Below are 22,004 nucleotides of genomic sequence, written 5' to 3' on the forward strand. Positions count from 1 at the left end.
TCTGAATTATTTATTGTTTTATTGGGATGGAATTCTGTTACCAAAAATAATGTGATTTATAGTCTGGGGGATTGGAAAAACAGTAGATATTGAGTTCTCTGCGTTAAAATAGCAATTGGAAAGAGGAGCTTGGAACAAGAGAGGGGATGAAGGGTGGGGCTGAAGATGCTGCCTTTCACTCTCCTTACCATCGCCTTTTCTGGATATCTGGAAAGTTTGGGGGATCAGAGAGATCTTTGGGGAAATACAGGTAGATTTTCTTTGTGTCAGTGTTTCTTAAACTTTGATGTTTATAAATAGTCTTGTATCAGCCACAGTCTAGCAAGAAGCAGATGGTGCATTCAAATTGGGTAATTTAATAAAAGGACTATTTACAAAGGTGTTAGTGGGAAGTGGGGAAACCACGCAGGATAGTGCAGCTGTGGGGCTAGTGGCAGTGGGAGCCGCTACTCTCTCTAGGTATAAGGAGGCAAGTGGAAGGAGCACCAGAACCTGGAGCCAGCATGGGCTTGGGGACCTTCAGTCAAGGGACACAGTCATCAGGCAGCAATATTGCAGGGAGGGAGCCAGGGAAACAGAGTCTCCAACCTCACTCTTTTTTCCTCCCTCTTTCCTCTGCTAGTGCTCCCCATTGAGTGACTGCAGCTAGACACTAGAAGGCAAGAGGCACAGTGATGCGGCTCAGGAGGAAAAGCAGGGCAGAGAAGAGTAGAGAATGGATGGGTGGGAGTGGGGAACAGAGAGGTATGGCTCACACCTTCACCACTTTCTCCATAGCCAGGTATGACCTGGATTCTTCTAAGCTTAACGGTTTCCTCTAAATTAATTATTTAAAAAACCATTTTAATCACTTTTAAGTGAACAACAATTCAGTGGTTTTAAGCATATTCGCATTGTTGTGTAACCCTCACCATGATCCATCTCCAGAACTTTTCATCATTCCAAACTGAAACTCTACCCATTAAATAACTCTCCACTTGCCTCCACCCAGCACATAATAACCAGTATCCTACTTTCTGTCTCTACTAGAGGCCCAATGCACGAAATTTGTGCAAATGGCTCAGCCCTTGCAGCTACTGTGGCTTGCCTCGGCCCTCACAACCCTGACTTCCAGAAAGTCATTGGGCTGTCTGGTCTAATTAGCATATTATACTTTTATTATTGTAGATGCATTCTACTATTCTAGGTACTTATACAATATCTGTCCCTTTATGATTGGCTTATTTCATTTAGCATAATGTTTTCAATGTTTATCCTTGTTGTAGCATGTGTCAGAATTTCCTTCCTTTTTAACGGCGACTAATATGCTATGTATGCATATACCATATTTAGTTTATTGATTCATCCATCATTGGGCATATGAGTTGCTTCTACCTTTTAGCTATTGTAAATAATGTTGCTATTTATATCAGTGTGCAAATATCTGTTCAAGGCTTTTTATATAAAAACCTACATAAATGTGCTTTGAAAGGTAACTGCTGATTTTCTGATTCACTCTCCAAAGTAAAAGCAGAGCAATTGATATAAGCAACAGGCTATCATTGCTCCATTTCAGTCAAGTCACTTACGTCACCAGGAGAGAGCTTTGTCCAGGCTGTAGAAATGCAGCCAAAGGGACGGGTGATGCCATGTACTGTTAATCTAAAAATAAAAGCCAAAGTAAGAGGCAATAAGCATTTATTTGAGATCCAGAAGAATAGCTATCCAGGAAGCACTGAGTCAGGCAGAAACCCAAATAGTGTTCCAATTAGGAGATGAAGGGAAGGAGTTTTATGAAAAAGGGAAGGGGGAAAATTACATGAACAGGAGGAAGGAATTTCCATAAATGCAGATGAGCTAACACAGTGATGCTAATTCTAAAAAAGGTCCCGTAGTCATAATGTCTGCTTTCTTGTCACGTTTCCAGACAGTTGTTTGGGATATAATGTTGCTTCAGGCCCAGTCCAAAGGTTATCGTGTCCATTCCAAAGGTTTGAGGAATAAGATGTGCAAAGCAGTTCCTTGGATGGTAACTCCAACTCCATTTTAAAGTGGTCCCATTGCTATTGGTTTTCACCACACTCACATACATGCTTTATTTTCTGCACAGTCCAACACAGTCAGTTTGAAAAATCTAGATGTTCCCCAATATGCAGGCTTGGAGTTCTCTTTTCAGACCCAAAACCATCTCGTTTCTTACTCTCTCCCTTTACTCACCCAGGTTCCTGGCAAGAACCTCCCAAGAGATCTCTTCCCCTGAGCTATATTAGGCTTCATTTCCTATTTACTTAGCTTCCTGTTATTGTAACACCGTGGCTTCTTATGAGACAATGCTCAGTTTTCCCTGCTGCTTGTTGCTTCAAAGTATGTGTAAATGATGTTATGCTTCTGCGATCAAGATTGTGTCCTGTGGTGCCGATGCTAATTGCTGATACACTGAGCAGACCTGCAGTTCCTCCTTTTTGTGGTTGGGCACAGCCCTGTGTTTCTTGGCTAATACAGTCTTACTTTGAAGTACTTTTATTTTTAAAAAAATCTTTTTAAATCCTCACCCGAGGGTATTTTTCCATTGATTTTGAGAGAGAGTGAAAGGAGGAAGGAAAGAGAGAGGGAGAATGAGGGAGAAAAAGAGAAACATTGATGTGAGAGACATACATCGATTGCTTGCCTCCTGTACACACCCTGATCCAGGCTGAGAATCGAGCCTGCAACCAAGTTATGTGCCCCTGACTGGGAATCGAACCGAAGACTCTTTTGTTTGAGGGCCCACGCTCTAACCACTGGACCACCGGCCAAGGCTTTAAAGCACTTTTAGATGATCTCACAAGTTATTTAGCTCCCCATCAGAAATTTGAGATTATCACTATAAATGATAAACCAGTTTCTCTTATCATAAATTAATCCTAAAAACAACTACAATGAGAACATAATAATAATGTTTAAACATCTAATTAGATATTGTGGCTTGCTGAAGGCTCCATGCCCTAGGCCTGTTCTGCCCTTATAAAAAGGGAAGATTAGCAAGGATGAGAGAGGTGTCAAAAAATTTATTAATGCCCAGGACTCTCTTCTACATGTACTCCGTGGGTTGAAAATTAAAATATGAAAAGTAATTGTACCATGAGATTTAATGTTATCTAATGCTGGGTCTATGTGCTACCTTCAACCATCTTGCCTAGTGTTGGGTATACGGCCCTCACTTTCAGAAATGGGGCTAAGTAGGTGGGATGTTTGTGGGGTAAGGAAGAAGGGAAAGCTAACAAAGACCCCAGTCACTGCTTGATAACATTTATTGTATTTTTAGGAGGCCTTTTTAAAGCTTGTAACTCAGGGTTTGGATACCAGGGTTCATTTAAAGCAGCTCATTGATTTCTTCTCAATCTTAGTCTTCATATTAATTTCCGCATCAAATTCACACCAGCTTACTCTCTCTATATATGTTTAACATTATAAAAGCAATACGTGCTCATTTTAACAAATCAAACTATAGACATATAGTCACCACAGCCCTGCGGTAATCAATGTTAATAGCTTGGTTTATGCCCTTCTACACATTTCTCCATTTTAATACAAATATATACATACAAAGTTGTTTTTTGTTGTGGTTTTTTTTTTAACAAAAATGAAATCATAGCACACGTATTACTCCACACTTTTCCTTTGTTACATAACAATATATCATGAACATCTCTTGCCGGAAGCCGGTCCATCCTTGCTGCTTGACACAGTTGCTGCAGGAAAGAAACATCTGCACAGCATGTGTTTCAAGGGACCTGGCATATATAGCATATTGTTCTTAATATGTTTGCTGTCCTTAGTGCCATGTGTTTTAACCAAGGTCACCTCTCTGAGAAAGGTTGTTTCCCCAGGTGGGGATCTTTCCCTGAGGTTAGGGAGGGGATACAACTCCTTAATTAATTTAAGTGCCAGGCGGGTAGTTAAGCTACATAATCTTTTCTCCCTGGAATGGAGATAAGAAACGCCCTAACCTTTGTAATAGAAATTGACAGGATTAAAATCTGCTGGTATAAATACGGATGTAACAAGACAATAAACATCAGATCCTCATCAGATCCTCATCAGTTCCTAACCAGAACTCCGACCAGAACTTTGGCTGGAGATCCTGGCTAGAGGTCCTGACTAGGCTGCTGATCAACTGAAGGCTGTCTTCGTGTCATTCCTTCTTCGCCGACTCCGTCCACACCTTTGGGGACCCCTGGACCCGCTGGGATTGGACCCCAGCAATCTCTCCTGGTGCTATAATACATAAGTCTAGTTTATTCACTGGGTATTTAATATTCCATAGTACAGATATGCTATAATTTAGCCAACCATTTTTTTTTTGTGGTGCATATTAAGGTTGCTTTCATTTTTTTTAAACTACAAATGATGCTGCAATAAATATTTTTGTATACCTATTCTCATATCAGTGCCTTCATTTCTTTCTCTTTTTTTTTCAGTGCCTTCATTTCTATGTGGTAGGTATCTTTGGTGAGAATTACTAGGTAGGTCAACAAATATATTAAAAGGATAGTAATGCACCCTGGCTGGGTAGCTCAGTTGGCTAGAGTATACTTCTGATACGCCAAGGTTGCGGGTTCAATCCCTGGTCAGGTCACATACAAGAATCAACAAATGCATAAATAGCCCAGTTGGCGTGGCTCAATGGTTAAGCATTCACCTCTGAACCAGGAGGTCACAGTTTGATTCCCAGTCAGGGCACATCCCTGGGTTGCAGGCTCAATCCCCAGTAGAGGGTGTACAGGAGGCAACCAATCAATGATTCTCTCTCATCATCGATGTTTCTATCTCTTTCTTCCTCTCCCTTCCTCTCTGAAATAAAACAAACAAAACAAAAAACAACAACAAATGCATAAATAACTGGAACAACAAATTGATGTTTAGAAAAAAAAAGGTTAGTAATGCTGTAGATTACTTTCCAAAAATGCCATACAGATTCACATACACTCTGACAATGGTTGAAAGAAATTGTTTCATTGCAATTATTTATTCCAGTATTATTCTCCCTAAGACAAATAACCCAAATCCCCAACTCTCTCCTCTGGAGTTACCATGTGACATTCAGTTGATTCCAAGTTGGCTGACCAATTACCCACTTGTGAAACTGGGATGTCTCTCTTTCCTTCAGAATTATAGGGGTCTAAGATTTTAGTACCTTTTAAAACTGGGCATTCATTCAGACACAGGAGTCTTTAGAGCACTGAAACTCCCTATGGGTGAGCTATGATGAACCTTTAAAAATAAAGTCTTATTTTGTGTTTTTTTTTAGAATATATTTTTATTGATTTCAGAGAGGAAGGAAGAGGGAGAGAAACGTCAATGATGAGAGAGAATCATTGATTGGCTGCCTCTTGCATGCCCCACACTGGGGATTGAGCCTGCAACCTGGGCATGGGCTTTGACCAGGAATTGAACTGTGACCTCCTGGTTCATAGGTTGAAGCTCAACCATTGAGCCCTGCTGGCCATGCTTATTGTTTTTTATGATTGTAAAATTCCACTCATCTAAAAAATTTCAGCCAATCCAGAGAGTTATAAAAGAGAACGTGATAGCTAAAGCTTCCTGAGCATTTAGCATGTGCCAGGTATATAAATTATCTTATGTAATTCAACAAATGCATGTATGACCTCATTTTACATATGAGAAAACTGAGGGACAGGGAAATTAAGCAACTTATCCATGGTCACACAGTTAGCAATGGGTGAAACCAGAGTTCACACTAAGCCACATGACTCTGGAATCTAGGCTCTAACCTCCATCTATATATATAAAACCCTAATATGCAAATAGACCGAAAGGCGGAACAACCGAACAACTGAACAACCGGGCGCTATGACATGTGCTGACCACCCAAGGACATGCATAGAACACAGTGGGTGTCGGCAGCAGGCAGCAGAGTGTGGAACATGGAGGGCATCAGCTGCAGCAGGATGATGAAGCGGGTGAACAAGAACACCAGACCAAGGCAGAGCGCCAGTTGCTGTCATTGAGGTGAGCCTCTGGTGGTTACTGAAAATTCTTTGCTCCCTCCTGCGTGCCATGGTCCCGCTGGGCGCTCACACCTGCTGTTGGCGCCTGGCGCTGGCCCCGATCGCTCGGCGCTGTCAGTGGGTGTGAGCAGCAGCTGCCAGCCCCAATCACCCCTCAGGGCTTCTCCACCTCCTCCTGCTCCTGTCAGCTGGTATGAGCAGGGCCGGTGCCATGAGCGCATGGGAGCAGTGGCGGGAGTGTGGCTGCCAAAAAACAGGGGACCAGGGGCTGCGGTGGGAGGGGTCGGGCAGGGACGTGGAGGATGGGCCAAAACCCACCCCTGTGCCCACCGCAGCCTCATGGCCCACAGTTCCTTTCAAGGTGCACGAATTTGTGCACTGGGCCCCTAGTATTATATAAATTAGCCTGCTTGAGTTGGTTTCTAGTATTAGCTGTCTTAACAAAAATGTCTTACCAGATCTTCTCAGTCTGGCCCCACCCTATCTAACTAAAAGTTCCCCCAATGTGCTGAAGCCAGTATGTTCCCCTAAATTACACTGTGAACAATGCCAGTCCTATGCCCTTGCACCTGCTGCCTGCACCACCCCCTTTCAGATCCTACCAGTCATTCAGGCTCTCTCTTGCAGGAAGTCTGACCAACCATATGTCATTTATTCCGTTTCTATGCTGCCTTGCAATGGTGGTTAATAGCTTATTGCATGTCTGTCAGGCTTCTATGATGAGATTGTAAGGTCCTTAAATTTAGGCAGGGACCGCGTTTTCTCATTCTCTGTGTCTTCTACGTTGTAAGCATGCAACAAAAGCTCCTGCATTGAAGTAAAGACAGTGTCCCAATGACGTAGACACCGGCAAGGAGAGAAGGTCAGGCACGGAGAGGCTTAACTCTAAAGGAGGGGTTGTGTCCTTCCATAAGTGTCAGGAGTGGTCTGCACTTATTCATCTTGTTTTAACATTCCACCTGCCAGCATTGCATTGTAACCTTAAAAAATCTCCACAGGAGGAACCTCTGGTTGTATATAAAAGAGATGACATTGAAACATAAATCTCCCCAAACGGCTAAATTCTCATCTATCCCTTGATCTCCTTGTTGAATGGTCCTAAATGACATTCTAAAAGTGACATACTGCTCACTTTAACATATCTCTAACCTCACTCTTGGGCACACTCAGGCCCTGGGATGACTGTCACAGCCCTGCCTCTACCCAGAGAAAGTTGGCTTCTTCCACTTAGAGGCGAACTCAGAGGTGATTCAACTATCCCAGTCTTGAGTCTTTCCATGCCCCCATGAGGGTCAAGAAATCCTCTCTGACCTCAGTATTCACTCTCTCATTTATGAAACTATACTGTTTGCTTTATGTAGCCATTCAGTGTCCTCACAACAGCCAACACTCAATCCATCCAAAATTAAATCAGCATCCCCCCAAAGCTGTTCCTCCTCTCCTTACAGTCATAGCCACCACCATCATCCAATATCCAGGCTTGAAGCCAAGTCATCTTTGACACAGACATCATTGTGCTTAAAAGAAAGCAAGAAAGCAAAACGAGAGAGGGGGAGAGGGAGAGAGAGAGAGAGAGAGAGAGAGAGATCATCTTCCTCCCTCTCAATACCCAATTTACACGCAGATACTCTGTCTCTCAGTTTCTTCAAAATGTGTCTATATCGGTCCCTTCTGTCAGGTCCTGGATTTGGCACAAATCTCTGAATTGGTCTCTTTTTCCCAACTGCTTTCCACTCTAGTCCACTCGGTTTACCTGCGCCAGATAATTCTTTCTACAAACTCTTTAATGTATCATTTTCTCACTCTAACATTGTCACTGGATTCTCCTGATGTCCTTAGAACAAGGGCTTTCTTAACCTGGAATTCAGGAATTTCTGTGTCCAGATCCTTGTCTTCCTGGATTTCTCTCTCACTCTTTCCCTAAAGAAATTCTTAGCCCCTACTAGGTTGATCTACTATAATAATCATTACTGTGTTCTTTAAGTGAATTCCTGCTGCTGCCTTGAAGCTCTGGGTCTCTACCCAGGCCTAAGCCAGGAAACAGGTTTTTGTTTTGTTTTATATATGTTTTTATTGATTTCAGAGAGGAAGAAAGAGGGAGAGGGAGAGAGAGAGCAGCATCAATGATAAGAGTGAATCATCGATCGGCTGCCTCCTGCACACCCCCCACTGGGGATGGAGCCCACAACCTGGGCATGTGCCCTGACCTGGAATCAAACTGTGACCTCCTGGTTCTTGGATCAGTGCTCAACCACTGAGCCACACCAGCCAGGCAGATTCTTATTTTGGACAGAACTGAAGGGTGGAGATATTACAGAATTTACCAGGCGACCAGAAAACACATAACCGGTACTCAGAAGATTCATTCAGGAAAAACCCTTTATTTGCAGATGCACTAGTGTGGTGACTCAGGGGAGTCGGTTTCCAAAGCCTGAGTGATGACTATGGATGAAGCTTTCCCTTTATACCCTTAGTTTCTTTGTCCCCCAAATATGGATCAGGCTTCTGGACTTTTTGCGGGCTTTGCAGCCCCGGGTGAGTTGGGATGGGGTAAGTGAGATTACACTCAGAGGCTTGGCCTGTCTGGTACCAGCGCTGCCCACCCCCTCTGGGGGTTGTATATGGTTCGTGGTTTACGGCCTCTGTAAAATGGGAGTATTCCAGGAAACAGGCTCTGCAAAGCAGGGCAGGCATCACAGATGAGAATGGAGTTAATTATCATCAAGCAAGAGTGTGTGTCAGAATGCAGGTTACTGGCACGGATTCAGATAGCTACCCTCCCCCCACCCCCCCCCTCACCCCCCAAATGTCTTATTTTCCCTTTCAGAGAGGTGGAAAGAGATCTAGATAAATATGCTGGGAAAGGCACCCCAATATGTGAACATTCCTCTTTGTGGCACTGAGCTCAGGCTGACTCAACTGAAAATGCCCCTTCTCCCTCACAGTTACCAGTCCTCTCAACTATAAACACTCAGCCCTCCGGATTTGGACTCGAAACTCAATCCACCCCAACCTCAAGAACACTTCCTGTGACTCTCAACCTAGGGTTAAATTTAGAAGCTGTCCTCTGCTATATTTCTTATCTGGAAAGTACGGGAAAATGGGTAAAACTGGAGACAAGCAATCACAAAACCAGAATGTTCATTCATTCAGCAAACCTTTATTGTAAGTTCACTATGTGCCAGGCACTAATCTGAAGGCAGTCCTCTAAATATCAACTACAATGTAGTAAAATGATTACTATGGGTCAAGCGTGGTTTTAAGTGCTTCAGCATATGTGTATATTGATTGAATTCTCACCGAAAAACATATGAGACAGGTTCTTTCCTTATTGCCATTTTACATACGAACAAGCTGAGATGCTGGGCAGTTAAGTAACTAGTCAGTGAATGACACAAAGCTAAGGGGCAAGGTGGAAATTTGAACCCAGGTAGTCCAGCTCCAGAGGTTTGTATTCTTAACCCCTTACTATGTTGACGGAGAATCCTAACCCCATGTCTACTTCTGTCAGCCCCATCTTCCTTTTTAAAAACTTAATTTAACACACAATACTTGGTAAAGTGTCTGTCCAGGTGCCAGGTGCTGAGAATGCAAATACAAATCAGACAGGAAGGACTATGTCTTCAGAAGCTCACACGTTAGTAGGCAAATACTAAAAAGAGCGACTAGGAATATAATGATCAACATAATTTGATGAACAAAAATAGATCCAAAGACAAATGGCAGGGGAGGGGGGTGGTTAGAGAGCAACCAAAGGACTTGTACACATGCATATTAGCATAACCAATGGGCATAGACACTGGGGTGGTGGGGGCTTGCCTGGGGTGGGAATGGCTGGATGGGGGGGGGGGGCGGTCAATTGGGGAAAGAGGAGACTTATGTAAAACTTTACACAATTAAAAAAAAAGATTAAAAAAATAAAAAGAGCTATTGTGTGTCAATGTTGGTGGTTTATAATTTACTTAAAACACTGCAGCATACACAGTGGGATAAATGAGTTATCTTCTAGGAATGTTTGATCAACTATCCGAATTAGAAATAAGTACCCTCGGAGCAGCCATCTAACATTTCATCAGAAGTTCACAGTCCAGAGGTAGCTCCTATGATCACTTCGATCCTCTTCAAGTCCCCAGGTCCCCACCTCAGCCCTCCGAGTCCCTGGGAAGCTTTACAACTACTGACCTAAGTCCAGGGCCCCCAGAAATTCAGTTTTAATGGCTTTGCTGTGGGCCCAGTTTTATTGCTATATGTAAAATAATATATGTAATATATAAATACTTATATAAATATATAAAATACATAAAACATATTTTACATACCTAGTTTTTAATTTGTTATTATGGAGCATTTTAAACGCATACAAAATTAGAAAGATGAAACTCCAGGTACTCGTCATCCGCCTTCAACAATGATCAGTTCTCACGGCTGTCTTGTTTTGTCTATGGTGTTTGGCAGTGGTATTTTTTAAAAATTTCCCAGGTAATTTTAGCATGCAGGCAGGCTTGAGAATCACTGCTCGAAAGAAATAGTTACAGTGGGATCGCTGCAAAGACAGAGGTATGTACCTAACCTGGTGGAAGCAGAGAGAGGGAATGACAAACTCTGACCACGGAGGGAAAAGGGGAGGATTTCCATGGCCCCTCCCTGGATCCCATGCCGGAAGCTGGAATCGTGTACGGGGAGGGGACGGCGGGGGGAGGGAAAGGCCTTCTTAAATATATACGCACACACATTGAGGAACCTCGGTTCTCAAACTTGATTCACTCAGAAGGCTGTTTGAGAAGCGATTTGTCAAAAAACGGAATCATGTTTTCCCATTAGAAATAGTGTAAATTGTGAGTGTGACAACAAGAAAAAAAAGGGGGGAGGGCTTTCTTTTTCTTTGCTGTGGCCTTTCACAATTTATGAGAAGCACCTGGTAAGTAAACCCAAGATTGTTAGCAACTCTGGTTCAAACAGCCCTTCTATTCAAACTGCAAGACAAGTTACTCTCAAGGCTAAGCTCTTGCATACCCTATCTCCTTTCGGATTTAATATTCTGGTTAGTAGAAGGGCTCTATTCCCTCCCTTTCACGCCCACCCTGCCCTCCCTTTTTTGAACCCTTTGTAACTTTCACTCTAAGAATGTTTTACAGGCTTGTAAAAATGTTGGTAAAGACACCTCCCTAGGACATCTGCCCAGTCTAAAAACAGCAAACTTTTCAAGGACAAGCACTCTGATGTCTGCTCAATTTCAGCCCCCACATCCCCTCCCTTCTAGCAACAGCAGCCATTACCCTTTAAAAGACAGGACCAAAGTCTATTTCTTTGCCTTTGCAATGACTAGAATGCACCGCCCTTTCCCTTCGGGGAAAGTAAAATAAAATTCCTCTCTGCATGTATCTCTTCTTTTAGTTGTGAATTCTTTCACAGCCTGCGTCACCGGCCCAAACACCTGATATAAATTTAATTAATTTGTTCCAGGCTTCCAAATGATTCCGTTTTAACCTTTATTATATACAGTACATGTCGAATGTACTGTTTAATCTACTGTGTTGTTTTTTTGTTTGTTTGTTTGTTTTCTTGAATTTATCGAACCGCTCCTTATCAGCTTTAAACGAATCAGTTCAGCACTCAGTCCAGGGCTCTCTTTCAGGAGGTCAGGTGTGGCGTCTTTGCTTTTTCACATATCACTGCCTCTGAAAGACTAACTATTTTCTGTTTGTCTAAATCAACAACAGTTTTTCCATTTCTTCAGTTTCCTGTGATCGTTGTTTCCTTCACAGCCGTAGCCACACTAGCACTCTTGGTGGCCTGTTTATGTTTTAAAATTGTGCTGATCATCCATTTTGCCAGCAACAAAGGCAAAGAAAAAAAAATCACCAAAATATTCTCAGCACAATTTCCTAAGACGTTAACAACAGTGAGGTTTAGTGCTAAACTGACTCCCATTCTCTCCTATGTTGGTGGCCTGAGAGCTGCTTTTTGTCATGCCAACTGTATTTATTTAGTTGCATTAAAGTGGGGTTTACGAGGTTGGATTAAGTGACAGTATAAGTGCGCGGGTTTTTAAAAAAATATGTTTCTGTTTGTGATGAAGATAATACAGATGTTAACATAATTTAGAAACGATGGGAGGAGGAAAGGAGAAGAAAAAGAGGAGGTACATGATGAAGAATAATAAGGAATCAGTTACAAGAAACAAAATTCAGGGTAAGGAGAAGAAACCGAGTTGGAGGAAGGTGGAGTGGCCAGTGCTTTCCTCTCAGACACGTTAGGGAGGAGCAGGGTGGGAAGGCCCAGCTGCCCACGGGCAAGAGTTGGCACAGGGAACATCCGGCCTGAGCTCTGCGGCAGGACCTGGAGAACCCAGACAGAAAGAACCTCATTCCTCAATCACATGAGTGTGAAAAAGAAAGTGTTCTGGCTTGAATGGCGAGGGGGGAGAGGGCGCAGAGGAAAAAGAAAACTGGAAAGTGAAACTTAAAATTCCAAGTGTTAAGCTCACCCACGTTGAGCAGCTGAGTTTAACAAAGATCTAACAATTATCAACTAAATGCCAGGCACACGGCACAGTGTGAGGTGCTGGGACCACAGCGTTAAGAATCTGTCCAGCCCACAGTGCCAAGAGGATGCCTAGAGAGGGTGGTGACAGCGTGGGGGCGGGGGGGGGGGGGGGGGGGGGGAGGTAGAGGGAGGGGAGGTGTTCTCGAGGACTCTGGGAGGACCGAACGGGACAGGTTAATGCTGACAGGGTTGGGGTAGATGGCAGGGAGAGTGTGGAAGGAGGTGGCCAGTTGTACTAGCCTTGAGGGATGAGTAGGATTCAGGGCGAAGGGCCAAGAAGTAGAGGGCAGAACCTGGCCAGGTAGCTAGAGCATCCTCCTAATACTCCAAGGTTGCAGGTTCGATCTCCCATCAGGTCACATACAAGAAGCAACCAATGAATGCATAATCTCTCTCTCTCTCTCTCTCTCTCTCTTTCTCTCTCTCAAAATCAATTTAAAAAAAAGAGTAGAGGGCAAGTCCAGGCTATTGAGTATCTGCCAGTGGCAGCTGGCGATTGGAAATCATGTGCTATGCAAATGAGGACTCTTGGGAAGGATCACGTCAGAGAAGTGAACTAAAAGTGAACTAAAATCTCATGATTTCCAGGGAATTTCTGACCATGGAACATGGGTTGATATACAAGTTCAACGACAAGTAAAAGTAAAACTTTCTTTTCCTTTTTTTAGAGTACTCACAGTACTCACATTTCTTCAGATCTGTGGTGGTGTTGACCACATTTCTCTGTTGGTTAGAGCATTGTCTCGACAGGCCCAGGTTGCAAAGTTGAACTCTGGTCAGGACACATACAGGAAGCAACCAATGGATGCATAAATAAGTGAAACAAGAAATCAATCTCTCTCTCAAATCAATAAATTAAAAAACATTTTAAAAAAACCTATTTGTGGGGGAATCTACAGGAAACTAGGGTGTCAAGAATATAAAGGGATGCCCTGGGTGGGTGGCTTAGTTGGTTGGGGCATTGACCCTTACACCAAAATGTTGCAGGTTCGATCCCGGTTTGGACGTGCACAGGAGGCAACTGATGTTTCTCTCAAATCAATGTTTTTTTTTCTCTCTCTCCCCTTCCCTCTCTCTCTAAAATTCAATAAAAATATACTGTTGGGTGAGAATTTTTAAAATAAGAACATAAAGGGAAGCAGATACAGACTATTAAGACTCTCCTGCCAGGCACTTCTCCCCAGGGTTTTTACTATGCATCTGCCTCTGTGTGCCCATTGCCACCATGTTCTGGCCTTTGGTACCTCACAGCCCCGCTGACCATTTCAGTGGTCTCAACTGTTTTCATGGCTTTGTTCTCTCTACTCAAGCCCTTCAAAACAGGTTATTTATGCCAGGCTCTGTGGTCTGCACGGAACACGGGCTCCCTCGGCGCTGCTTTCTGAGTGCCCCGTTTCCCCATTCACTCCCCACTGCCTTTCGATCAGAGCTGAGTCCCCCGCTGGTCACTAGAACCCTAGTTCTCCTCTCGTCCAGGCACGCCTTCCTGTACCTTCCGGCACTTTGACGGATGGTTTTTCTTTCCTCTGAATTGCTTCTGCCTTGCCTAACAGCTCAAAGTCAACTTCTCCATGAACCCTTTCTGATCTCAGATATAGGAAGTGACATCTGCTGAGCGCCTGTAGGTCATCTATTGGTTCCAACCACTCATGTAATGTTTTCCACAATGGACACCGCTTCATCTTAAACTAGGTAGGGGCCACTTACTAAGCCAATTTACACAGGAGACTGAGGAGTCTTCTGGGAAAAGGTGACTCCTTAGGGGTCAGGCCCCGGAGCTTGGTGTAAGAAGGCCATGGTGCAGAGTGGGGACGGACCTATAACTCTTGTCTCTCCTTTTCTAGATCTCGAGTTCCTTCAGGGCTGATACTGTGCATGACCCACCTAGTGGGGCATGCGGTGTCCAGTGTAGTGTTTGGCAGCAGTGGATACTTAGTAAGTATTCACGAAATCAAAGACTAGCTAATCTGACTATATGTCAGGCTTTATTGCTGAAAATATAAAGTTATAAGTTAAAGAGTTTATTTCCACATGTGTGGACCTCTATCTGGTGTGGGGTTTCTGTAAGAGGTTAACAAATCTGTATCACTCAATAACTTCTGTAGACTGAATAAACACAATGCTTTTAAGTACATATATGTAATGCTATCGTTAAAATACATAAAGATACTATTGTGCTTAATTTTTTTCCCCTTTACTGAAAGGAAAATCAAAGGTGACAGTTTTTTGTTTATTTTTATTTTTTTAAATTTATTTTTAAGATTTTAAAATGGATTTTTAGAGAGAGAGAGAGAAACATCGTTGTGAGAGTGAAACATTGATCGGCTGCCTCCTGCATGCTCCCCACTGGGGATCGTACCCAAACCCAAGCATGTGCCCTGATCAGGAATTGAACCTATAACCTTTCAGTGCACGGATGACACCCAACCAACTGAGCCACACCAACCAGGGCACTATTGTGGTTAATTTTTAAAGTTTTTAAAGTAAACAAATTTATCTAAAAACCTTTTAAAATTCAAATGTCTTTTGTCATTACCTATAGCATTAGATATAATAATAAAAGCATAATATGCTAATTAGACTGGACAACTGAACAACCTTCCGGATGTCATTCCAGATGTCCTTCCTGATGAAGCTGTGGTGGCGGGGCTGAGGCAGAGGTGGTTAGGGGCAATCAGGCAGACAGACAGAGGCAGTTAGGGGTAATCAGGTAGGCAGGCAAGTGGTTAGGGGCGATCAGGTAGGCAGGTGAGTGGTTAGGAGCCAGCAGTTCTGGATTGCGAGAGGGTGCAGGCTAGGCTGAGAGACCCACCTCCCACCCCCTCACCCCCGTGCACAAATTTCATGCACCAGGTCTCTAGTTAGATAATAAAAGCACAACTTTCACCATGTTAGGTCTGATCCTTTTACAAACAATCACACATTAAAAGAGGTCCCTGTACTGAGGACCCTCTGCTGTGTATGTAACAACATTCCTCTGGCTAGAGGGTGGCCCCTGGCCCCCCGACCCCTTAATGTTGAGTCTCAATTTACAATGTAGGATGAGCTTTTCTGTTTTTGTTTATTGCTTCTTTTATTCTTCACAACAGCTCTCAAGGGTTGACAAGAGAGCTGTTGAATTTCTCAGGACTGACAGGATCTTCTAATGTGAAATGTATATAGAAGAGACAGAACTCAAACAAGAAAGAAAGTAAATGCACAGTACTTTCAGAAAAAAATAAGAAAAGAACATAGAGTTATATGAGATACATAACTGGAATTCTATAAGGAGAGGAGACTCTGAAAACAGTCCCAGCAGGGCAAGGGGACAGTGGGTGATGGTGAGGGGAGGTGAGGTGAGGTGAGGTGGGTATTGTAGCTGGGATGGTGACATTTGAGCTGAAAACTAAATGACAAAAGTCAGCCAGGAGAAGGAAGGAGTGAAATGTATCCCAGAGAGAAAAAACAACTGTAAAGGCCCTAATATAGAAAGAGGCTAGGTCTGACTAAGGAATATCAAAAAGACTAGTGTGGCTGAAACACGATGAGTAAGAAAGAGAACAGAATGAAACATGGCTGAAGAGACAGGCAGGTGGGGCCTGTGGGTCATAGGCAGCTAGCAGAGCAGTACTCATCAAGCATTCCTTTTGTCTCCTCGCATTGGCATTTCGGACAAAGCACAAAGTTGATTACTGAGTGTGCCCAAGTGACTAGCTCTAGCCAATGGACTGTGGCCAGAAGTGATCTGTATAATTTCTGGGCTAGAGCATCAAAGAGCTAGCACAGAAATATCAAGATGTTTCTTTTTTCAGACGACAGAACAGAAAGTCAAAGTAAGTTGAATTATTGAGTTGAAACATGGACTCAGTTGCCCCAAGTCATGCAGGAATAATAAGAGAGAAATAAACCTTCATACTGTTAAGTCATAATAAGGTTACCCTGGCTAATATCACATGGTAAGAAGTTTGGATTTACTCTAAATGTAATAGGAAGTCATTTGAAAATTTGAGCAATAGAATTATGAGGTTATATACATATTTAAATAACCACTTTGCTGTGTGTGGAATAGATTATGGGGAGGAGGGACAGGAAAAACCAGGAGACCTGTTATAAGGCTATTCAAGTTAGTCTAGGTTTGAAATAACAGTGGCTTGAAATTAGTGATGGCAGTGGAGGTAGTGAGTTGAATTCAGGATATATTTCAAAGACAAAAGTAACAAGACTGATGGAAAGACTCCAAGGTTTTGGGCATGGGCAACTGAGTGAAGAAACAGATAGAGAGAGTAGACAATAAGGTGGGCAGGATGAGAATCAAGAGTTATAAAACTGTTTTGGTTTAAAGATCTCTTCCAGAGAATAGGAAAAAAGGAAAGAATACTTCCCAGCTCCTTTTATAATGTCAGCATAACCTTGATATTAAAGCCTGACAATATTACAAGCTACATAAATGCAAAAATCCCAAACAAAACATTTGCAAATCAAGTTCAGAAACACATAAAGAGGAAAATACATCATAATAAAATTGGATTTGTTCCAGGGATGCAAGTTTGTTTTTAACATTTGCATATCCATTAATGTAATTCATTAACAGAATAAATGAGAAAAATAATCTCTATAAATGCAGATAATCATGTGATAAAATTTAATACTCATTCATGATCTTAAAAAATGCTTTTAGCAAATTATGAATAGAACCTCTTTAACCTGATAGAGGTATCACAAAAACCTAACAGCACACATCATACTTAATAGTGAAATATTTCCTTAAGGGCAGGTATGAGAGAAGAATGTCTTCACCATCCCTTTTAGTCATCCTTGTACTGAAGGTCCTACCCAGTGTAACAAGGAACCAAAAAATAAAAATAAAAAATAAGGAGGAGAATTAAGGTATGCATAGGTCAGGAATGAAGAAATAAAACTATCATTATTTACAGATGACAACTGAATCTATGGAAAATTCTGAAGACTATGGATTAATGATTAGAGCTGATAAATGACTTTATCAAGATCACTGGATGGAAGCTAAAGATACAAAAATCAATTCTATTTCTGCACACCAGCAATAAAAAATTAGAAAGTAAAAAAATATTAAATGATAACACTTATAATAGCATCAAAGTAATCAAATACCTAGAAATAAATCTAACAAAAGCTGTGCAAGGATCTCTAAATAGAAATCTACAAAACACTATTGAGAGAGAGAAAAACAAAGAAGACCAAAATAAGGGAAGTGCTTTACTATATTCATGAATTAAAAATCAATATTATAAGTATATCAATTATTAACCAACCTGATTCACAATGTGCACATAATTCTAATAAAAATTCCAGCAGAGTTTATAATTGTGTGGAGTTAACAAGCTGATGGAAATACAAAGGGAAAGGCTAAGAATAACAAAGACTTGAAGAGTGAAGTTTGAGGATCACCAGATATCAAAACTTATTGTAAATCTTCAATAATTACAAGAGGTGGTATTGTCAACGGATAGAAAATAGACTAATGGAACAGAATTGAAGATCCAGAAATAGACCTTCAGGTATATGGCAAAGGGGCACTGATCACTAGTGGGGAGAAGATAATTAGCTCAGTAATAGTGCTCAGTCTGTTGGATATCCTCTGCAAAATAACAACTTTGATCCATATGTCATAGATACACAGATATCAAATTCAGGTTGATTGTAGATCTGTGAAATGTAAAACAACAAAACATCTAGAAAGTAACATAGAATATCTTCAGGGGAGGAAAAGATTTCTTAATCATGACACAGAATACACTGGGATAGAGAAAAAAGAATGATAAATTGCTACATTGAAATTAATAATTCATATTCATCAAAAGATACCACTTAGAGAAAAAAAGAAGAGTCATAAAGTGGGTGAATATATTTGAATATATAAGCAACAAAGAACTCTTAATTTGAATATATACATATTTTTAATCCTCACTCGAGGATATCTTTCCATTGACTTTTAGAGAGAGTGGAAGAGAGAGGGAAAGACAGAGAGAAATATCCATGTGAGAGAAACACATCAACTGGTTCAATTGGTTGCTTCCTGCATGCATCTTGACTGGAATTGAACCTGGGATTCCTTTGGCCCGCAGGCTGATGCTCTATCCACTGAGCCAAACTGGCTAGGACTTAACTTGAAGCATACAAACAAATAGAGAAATGGACAAGAACTAGACCAGACACTTCACAATAGAGAATATGTGTATGGATAATAAAAACCCAAAGAGGTACTCAACCTCATTTATTCTTCAGGGAAATGAAAATTAAAATCACATGATATGCTGCCACACACACCCACATGGCTAAAAAAAAATTTAAATGAAAATACCAACTATTGGGAAGGACGAAAAACAACTAGAACTCTTATACACTTCTTGTGGGAATATTAACTGGCATAATCTCTTAGGAAAACTGACAATGTTTACTACAGTTGAACATATGCCTTAGTAATTCCAGTCCTAGATACATACCTAAGAAATATATGCTTATGTGTACTAAAAGATATGAGCAAGCATGTTTAAAACAGCACTACTGCTATTATAAACTAAATGCCCCAAGCTAAAATTTACCCAAAGTTCATCAGTGGTAGAATGGGTATGTTCATACAACATAGTACTCATAAAGCAACAAAAGTGAGCAAACTATCAACAGAGCAAGATGCCCAAGGATCTCTAGCTGTTGCAGCTGTTTGAGTCTTCCCAGACTAGGTCCCAAACATATGATGGAGAAGCCTTTGAGATGGTTCTAACCCTAGCCACTATCTGAATGCAACAGCATGAGAAACATTGAGTGGGAGCAGCCCATCTGGGTCCATTCAAGCCCCACATTCAAATTATTGTGACTATTTTAAGTCACTGTTTTAGGAATGAATGTACACAGCAATAGGTAGCTGGAGTCTAGGTTGAAGTACTTAGGGGGGAAATTAAACAGAATACATTAAATCTATAAATCCACTTTAAAATGTTTTTTTGTTTTTTTGTTTTTATCTTTATTGTTCAGATTATTACATTTGTTCCTCTTTTTTCCCCCCATAACTCCCCTCCTTCCAGCTCCCACCCCACCCTCCACCCTCACTCCCCACCCACTGAGTTCATCCATAGGTGCATGATTTTTGTCCAGTCTCTTCCCGAATCTCCCATTCCCCTTTCCCCCCCAAGAATAGTCAGTCCATTCCCTTTCTATGTCCCTGATTCATTATAGTCACCAGTTCATTCTGTACATCAGGTTATTTATTCACTTGATTCTTAGATTCATTTGTTGATAGATGCATATTTGTTGTTCATAATTTGTATCTTTACCTTTTTCTTCTTCTTCCTCTTCTTAAAGGATACCTTTCAGCATTTCATATAATACTGGTTTGGCGGTGATGAACTCCTTTAGTTTTTCCTTATCTGTGAAGCTCTTTATCTGACCTTCAATTCTGAATGATAGCTTTGCTGGATAAAGTAATCTTGGTTGTAGGTTCTTGGTATTCAGCACTTTGAATATTTCTTGCCATTCCCTTCTGGCCTGCAAAGTTTCTGTTGAGAAATCAGCTGACAGTCGTATGGGTATTCCCTTGTAGGTAATTGAGCCTCTTTCTCTTGCTGCTTTTAAGATTTTCTCTTTGTCTTTTGCTCTTGGCATTTTAATGATGATGTGTCTTGGTGTGGTCCTCTTTGGATTCCTTTTGTTTGGGGTTCTCTGCGCTTCTTGGACCTGTAAGTCCATTTCTTTCTCCAGGTGGGGGAAGTTTTCTGCCATTATTTCTTGAAATAGGTTTTCAATATCTTTTTTTTTTTTTTTTTTGAATTTGTAGTATATGTTGTTTTTTTTTAAATCTTTATTGTTCAGATTATTACATTTGTTCCTCTTTTTTCCCCCCATAACTCCCCTCCTTCCAGCTCCCACCCCACCCTCCACCCTCACTCCCCACCCACTGAGTTCATCCATAGGTGCATGATTTTTGTCCAGTCTCTTCCCGAATCTCCCATTCCCCTTCCCCCCCCAAGAATAGTCAGTCCATTCCCTTTCTATGTCCCTGATTCATTATAGTCACCAGTTCATTCTGTACATCAGGTTATTTATTCACTTGATTCTTAGATTCATTTGTTGATAGATGCATGTTTGTTGTTCACAATTTGTATCTTTACCTTTTTCTTCTTCCTCTTCTTAAAGGATATCTTTCAGTATTTCATATAATACTGGTTTAGTGGTGATGAACTCCTTTAGCTTTTCCTTGTCTGTGAAGCTCTTTATCTGACCTTCAATTCTGAATGATAGCTTTGCTGGATAAAGTAATCTTGGTTGTAGTTTCTTGGTATTCAGCACTTTGAATATTTCTTGCCATTCCCTTCTGGCCTGCAAAGTTTCTGTTGAGAAATCAGCTGACAGTCGTATGGGTATTCCCTTGTAGGTAATTGAGCCTCTTTCTCTTGCTGCTTTTAAGATTTTCTCTTTGTCTTTTGCTCTTGGCATTTTAATGATGATGTGTCTTGGTGTGGTCCTCTTTGGATTCCTTTTGTTTGGGGTTCTCTTCGCTTCTTGGACCTGTAAGTCCATTTCTTTCACTAGGTGGGGGAAGTTTTCTGCCATTTCCTGAAATAGGTTTTCAATATCTTGCTGTCTCTCATCTTCTGGGACTCCAATGACTCTGATATTAGTCCGCTTAAAGCTGTCCCAGAGGCTCCTTACACTATCTTCACACTTTCGGATTCTTTTTTCATTATGCTTTTCCAATTGGGTGTTTTTTGTCAAATCTTTGGTTTGATTCTTGCACTCCTCTGGTCTGCTATTGGGTATAATATTCTTTATTTCAGTCCGTGTATGCTTACTTTCTAATTTCTTTATCGTAGCATCGAGGGACTCATTAGTTTTCGTGAGGCTCTGCACGAATTTATGGCAAGCCCTCAAAATTGCGATTCTTAGCTCCATATCCTCCATTTCTGTCATGTTTTTTTGTCTCCGCATCTTTTATGCTTTCTTGGTGCACCCCCTTGTGGTCTCTGTGCGCAGTCTTGTTCTAGCGAAGCCTTAATTGTTGTAGTTAACACTAGAGGGATTTGACCATCAGGCCGACTGGCGGTGGAAATCAGCTGTGGGAAAACTTCAGTCCTCAGGGGAGGTGCTAGTCCAGCCCTTGCCTGAGGCGGTCGGCAAATGGTTGTGCTCGGGGTTTGGGCGGGGCGGGCTCAACAGGGCGGGGGGGGGGGGGGGGGAGGGAGCAGCTATGGCCGCTCTCAGTCCGTCCCCAGGGGCTCTGCCTCTCTGTCCCAGCAATCGCTGCAAACCTCGGAGGAGCCGTAGCCAGACAGTCCCGCTTCTCCCGTTTGAGTCTGGGTCCCTAGAGACTCGCCCGGATCTGTAGCCCAGAGTCTGAGATTCGCTCCTGATTGAAAATGACAATCACGCCCTCAGCGGCCAGCCCGCTTTGCGCGCGCACCCTCACCACCCCACCGCCGTACCTGTAAATTTTCCACACTGCGCCTCCACTGAGCG

The sequence above is a fragment of the Myotis yumanensis genome, unplaced genomic scaffold (assembly GCF_028538775.1).
Source record: "Myotis yumanensis isolate MYYU_CA2020_CCGP unplaced genomic scaffold, mMyoYum1.0.hap1 SCAF_2, whole genome shotgun sequence".
Classification (NCBI taxonomy): Eukaryota; Metazoa; Chordata; class Mammalia; order Chiroptera; family Vespertilionidae; genus Myotis; species Myotis yumanensis.